Genomic DNA, 6,351 nt, shown 5'->3' with positions numbered 1-6,351 from the left:
CCAAACTTCCCAACAAATAAGGATCACTAAGGATTTCAAACCTTACTCCATGTGTCCCTGCAAACGCCGACCACCACTCATGGGCAGAGACTAGTCGCTCTTGAGTGCAGCAACGGGAACCCTATTTGGATGCATACTTACTCTATATCATATACACCGTGGGAGGGGGTAGGCCTGCTAATGGGTTGGGTTGAAATGGGTTTTATGGGGTGGGTTTTGAAATGGAGTTTGTTTGGATGATTTAAAATGGGTTGTATTAGTTAATGGGGTGGGTCGGGGCGGGTTCTATATAAATGCGGGTTGAGGCGGGTTGGGGTGGGTTGAAATGGATACTTTTTACAAAATAGTATAACTATATATAAATGTGGGTCCCACGTGAGAGCTGGACTCTGAAATTAAAACCACGTGTTTATATCAGAAAATTTTATCGAAATTGACTGAATTTTGTTGGAGATGACTCAGTACGACTGGCAGCTATTTTGTGCAAAGCAGTGTGGCTAGAACTACCTGTGGGCCCCACATGAAGAGCCGGACCCTGGAATTAAAACCTCGCGTTCACACTATAAAATTTTATCGAAATTGACTGAAATTTGTTGGAGATGACTCAGTACGACTGGCAGCTACTCTGTGCAAAGCAGTGTGGCTAGAACTACACGTGGGCTCCACATCAAGAGCCGGACCCTAGAATTAAAACCTCGCGTTCACACATAAAATTTTATCGAAATTGACTGAAATTTGTTGGAGATGACTCAGTACGACTGGCAGCTACTCTGTGCAAAGCAGCGTGGCAAGAACTACACGTGGGCTCCACATCAAGAGCCGGACCCTAGAATTAAAATCTCGTGTTCACACTATAAAATTTTATCGAAATTGATTGAAATTTATTGGAGATGACATAGTACGACTGGCAGCTACTCTGTGCAAAATAGCGTGGCTAGAACTATACGTGGGCTCCACATCAAGAGCCGGACCCTGGAATTAAAACCTCGCGTTCACACTATAAAATTTTATCGAAATTGACTGAAATTTTTAGAGATGAGTCAATATGACTGACAGATACTCTGTGCAAAGTAGTGTGGCTAGACTTATATGTGGTCCCCACATTAAGTGTAGAACCACTAAATTTCTCTGCATAGTAGAACCCATGGGTTTTTATGGGTTACCCGATTACAATGGGGCGGGTTGGTTAGAGTTGAGAAATTAACTAATTGGGTTGGGTGGGGTTAGGTATCTAAATATGTTAATTTTGGGTGGGGTTGGGTATGGTGCGGGTTCCAACCCATTAGCAGGGCTGGGAGGGGGGGCGTTGAGAGCGCACGGCGCCTCTCCGAGCGACACGCGTCGGAGAGGAGCCGCCCGACGCGAGCCATGCATTGGCGGTTCGGTCCTTTCCCGCGCCGCTGTCGCTGTGCGTGGGCCGCGCCGCTCCCGTCCACCCCCAGCCCTGCGCACCTTCCTCCCCCGGCCTCCCCTGCCCCTAACCCTAACCCTCGCGTCTCCCGCTGCCGCCCGCCGCTGGTCGCCTTCCTCTGCCCCTCACCTTCCTCCCCCGCCACCGGTCGCCGCCCCCTCCCGGGCTCCCCTACCTCTCGACCCCCGCCGCGGCCGCCCCTCCGACCCCCGCCGGCGGGGGATCCGACTGGCGGCGTGCCGGTGGCGGATGGGTTTGCTCAGCCCTCCGACTCTACTCACATGCTCATCTCCCTTACGCCCTCCGCCCAAACAGATCCTGATGCTCCATGTTGTGGCCGTCGAGGGGGTGCTCCAGCACAGCTGCACTAGCTAATCGCCCCTCTTCCTTCCGTGCCGTGGATCCCAGGTTTGCCTCTTGCACCTCTCACGCCTTTTCTTCCCCATGGTTTCTAGGCAGTACATGGTAAGATGCGGGCTTTATTGTTTCTGGTGGTTTTGGTAATCAAATGCTGAGATGCAGTAACGTTGCTGCTAAATTGTTTGTCCCCAGCGATTTCATCTTTGTGCGGGTGGGTATTTCAGTGCAGTATGTTTGGTTCAGTAGGTCTGTTCATGCAATTGGACGCTGATATAATTTAGGCCTGAGCAAGTGCTGGTTCCTAACTTAGGTACATAAGGTGGTACATATCCAGAAAGCTCGCAGCTGTAGCTTCATAGGGTACGAATGGCTACAAATTTGAAGCGGGGAAATACATGGAAATGGGAAATGCCTAACGAAGGGCCTAAAGTAACATGCCTCCGTGACATCTTGTGTTAACAAGTTTATTTTGTTCCTTCGTCAGTTCGTAACTCCATGTGAGATATCAGGGATGTATGTGAACCAATAGAAAGCCAATGCCACGTTTGGATCTGATGTGCAGGATGAGTGGCCTCTACAAACAGGGCATCATTATTCATTATTCCAATTGCTCTTCCATATGCTAACTAATCAGTGTAAGTTTTTCTGATCTACTACTAACACAATTGACAAATCCTTATATGACAACATGCATGGGTCCATTGCCTTCTTTGCCTCAGTACCACCATGCTTACTTCCAATATATAAGCTTCAAATCAATGGTAGTAAAAAATATAGATTAAAGAAATTCATGTGCAGGCTTGCAGAAGTCTGCCTATGTATACAATTTATAATTGGATTTTAGTCTAATCAAACTACTTTATTAAGGTTGTACCTCCTTTTGAATACTGGCTTAACTATTGACCAGCTTCCACATTTATGTTAGCATGTGTCCGATCAGTATGGCATCTGCATATTTTTTATCCATGTCATTGGGAGTATGGACTGCTGTATCAGACCAAAACTGTATGCTGCTCATTTATTTGCATCAGGTCTGATTGATTACTTCAGCTTATACATTTAGACCGTCATATATAGGCATATAGCTTCAATACCTCATCAGTCAGATATAGCTCTTAGGTATATAATAATGTAATTATTGTAGTATCCATTTACACTCTGATCTTTGTTCATGCTTATCTATATATCTATCATTCATGCATGTTAGCTTTAAGCTTTCCAACAGCAATATAATTGCTATGCCCAAACCAATGTGGTGTGGCATATGTCTTTGCCCTTGGAAGTCAATAATCAGTATGTTCGGAGAGTGACATATTTCAGGAGGAGTTTTTCTCTGAGGCCATTAGTTGATTTCAGGTAGGTCTCATCGAGTGTGCCTTGGTGCTAATACTTAGTTTTTTTGACAAGAATTTCTGTTGCCTAATGCCTATTGTATGGTCTAATATTTTGGTTATGGACACATGAGTTGCAAATGTGTGCTTCTTGCACTGTAAGTGAGATAGCAGCTTAAACCTAAGTGATCTTTTGAGTTTCGACACACCTGCAGCTAACCTATCATGTATAGGTAGTAAAATCTACAATCCACCTTGAACATGTAATATTTTTTAGTGTCATATCCCTTTCCTTAATCTGTATGATACAATCTGTTAACCGATGTACTGGGCTGATAAGGTTTCAAAAAATTGGACCGAACTGCAACATTGGTGTTGACTTATTTTTTTAAATACCTTCAAGTTTCAATTTAGCAATTGTGTATTGCCTAATCGTAGTTCATATTTACCTCTTATACATCCTGTTTCCTTTCTAACTTCGCGTGATTCTGTTTCCTTTTGTTCCTATGGGTTTCGGATGAAGGCCAACAACTTGAGTACAACTCGAGGGATGGTGAATTTGAAGATCGGTTCCTAAAAAAGGATTAGGTGGCACCACTGCGTTTCTTCAGAAAAAAATATGCACCTTTTTTCATGGTTATCCGCTAAACATAGTTCTCTGCTGAGCGGCCCACCTGCAAAATCTAAACACTGTGTATGATCTGTTTCTTAGTACAACTGTTGTTAGTGCTGCCTGCCATATGCTGATTGCAGTATTGATATAGTCTCTATTACTGATCGGTTGTTTTGATTCGAGTTAAAAACTTTGTCATCTACTCACACCCTAATCTTCCAAACATGAATGAAAATACTATAGGGTCTGGTGCATTATTACTCTTTTAACTATTTGCAAGTGTAAGTATTCCGAAAATCATACTAAGCATTTCTTTAAACGGGCGCAGCGCAGCGCGCCTGACATCCTAGTATGATTGAGAGAGCAGGCCACGCTTCCCTCGCCAAACCGTTCGCTGCTTGATGTCCGCAGCGATACGGCAGGAGAACTCGAGTGCCTGCTCCCGATCGTGTCATCCCCGCACTGCGGACTATGCGTGACCGTGATCGTGATCGTCGCAGCCTCGCAGGACGCCATCGGCATGGCACGGGCATGTTGTCCGGAGCTGCGAATTTCGCGCCATCTTCCCAGACCGCTGACGCCGAGCACGACGGCACGCCTCGCCGGTTCGCCATCAGCTGAGGCGGCCACGCAACGAGGTGCTGACTGGCGAGCCAACGAGGAAGACGACAAGCGCCACCGTCCCCACGCCACATCAGACCACAACCACCAGTCCAGCACGTCATCTCCCCGTCCCCGATCCAAATTCAGGAACACACTTGCGGCGAGAGCAGCAGCATCTGCGGTGGCGCTTCCCTTCTCCCTCGATGGACCCCGCAAGCGGCAGCGCGGGCGCCGAGCTCGACGACGTGGCCGGGTGGCGCACCCGCCGCCGGGCGGCACGGAGTACAGCTGGTGCCGCGCCGTGCCGGGCGGCACCGGCACCACGCTGCTCGCGCTGCGCTTCGCCCGCGGCGCCGATGCGGCGGCGGCCGCGCTGCGCTCCCTCCAGAACGCGCACCCTGTCCTCCGCGCCCGCATCCGGACCACCCCCTCCGGCCCGACGCTCGCCTTTCCCCCAGCCCCGCCGCCCCCGCCACCGCCGCTCCCGCTCGAGCCGCTCCCCGCGCCGGAGTCCGCGGCCGACTTCCGCGCGCTCCTCGAGCACGAGCTCAACCATAACCCGTGGGCCGACCCCGCGTCCTCCGACGACGCCCCGGTGCTCTTCGCCACGCTCTACGAGCTCCCGCCCGCCGCGGGCGGCGCGGCGCTGTTCGTCCGGATCCACACGGCCGCGTGCGACCGCTCGGCGGCGAACGCGCTGGCGAGGGAGCTCGTGGCGCTGCTGGGCGGCGGGGAGCAGGGGGAGCGCGTCCCCGAGGACGCGGCGGCGGAGGCGGCGCTGGAGCAGAGGATCCCGCAGCGGGACACCTGGAAGCCGTTCTGGGCGCGCGGGCTGGACATGGTTGGCTACTCCATCAACGGGCTGCGCACGTCCACGCTGCCGTTCGTGGAGACCGGCACGGAGAGGTCCACGCAGATGCTGCGGCTCGGACTCGGCCACGACGAGACGGCGAGGCTGCTCGATGTGAGTTGAAGCCTGTTTCTCCAGACTTCCAAGCTCCCGAGCCATTGCATTGGCCACAACATGTCGATTCATAGCTCATTGTCCTCTAGGCGTGCAAGGAGAACGGGGTGAGGCTCTGCTCCGCCATGGCCGCCGCGACGATGCTCGCCGCGCGGCAGTTGAAGCCGCTGGAGAGCGGTCAGCAGGAGACGTACTCCGTCGTGACCCTCATCAACTGCCGCAAGTTTCTCGAGCCGGCCTTGGACGATCACAACGTTGGTGAGTCTGATACTAATCCAAGAAAAAGCGCATTAATTGCTGCAAATGCCAGTACCGCCATTGATGTCTTTAACGTTGCATTGCAGGGTTCTTCTACTCTGCCATCACCAACACGCACTCGATCCACGGCGAGGAAGGGCTGTGGGAGCTCGCCAAGAGGTGCCACGACTCGTACACGAACGCCAAGGCCGGCAAGAAGCACCTCACCGACATCAGCGACCTCAACTTCCTCATGTGCCGGGCCATCGAGAACCCCCAGTTGACGACGGCCGGGGCGCTCCGGACGGCGCTCGTCTCCGTGTTCGAGGAGCCCGTGGCCGCCGACGTGGCCGAGCTGCAGAGCAAGGCCGGCGTGGAGGACTGCGTCTGCTGCGCCACCGTGCACGGCATCGGCCCGTCGATCGGCGTGTTCGACTCCATCAGGGACGGGCGCCTGGACTGCGCGTGCATGTACCCTTCTCCTCTGCACTCCAGGAAGCAGATCCAGGAGATCTTTGACAAGGTGAAGCAGATTCTGCTGCGCCATGCAAGTGATGAAAACTTTGAAGACTGCACCTAGTGCATTTCGGGAGCTTATTGGTCATTTCGGTAAAAAAAAAATCGTTGGACCATTGCTGATGAGACATTCTTTCCAGGTGAGGTTGTAAACTTGTAATGTAGTGAAATCTGAATAGTGAGCAGGCATCACTTTATGCCTCGTGTGCCAGACTTGTATTCTTTCAGTTCTCAATGTCAATAAAACTGCTAAATGCAGGTTGTAATCTAGCTAAATGCAAATATCAATTCCTCATTACCTGCATTGCGCTTTCCA

The 6,351-nt window shown here is 51.4% G+C and overlaps 1 pseudogene; it reads left to right on the top strand.

The window, feature by feature from the left end:
- Positions 1 to 4,438: 4,438 nt before the first annotated feature.
- On the top strand, positions 4,439 to 6,351 carry LOC120708755 (annotated as a pseudogene).

The sequence above is a fragment of the Panicum virgatum genome, chromosome 5K (assembly GCF_016808335.1).
Source record: "Panicum virgatum strain AP13 chromosome 5K, P.virgatum_v5, whole genome shotgun sequence".
Taxonomy (NCBI): domain Eukaryota; kingdom Viridiplantae; phylum Streptophyta; class Magnoliopsida; order Poales; family Poaceae; genus Panicum; species Panicum virgatum.
This window is presented reverse-complemented; position numbering and strand designations above follow the sequence as displayed.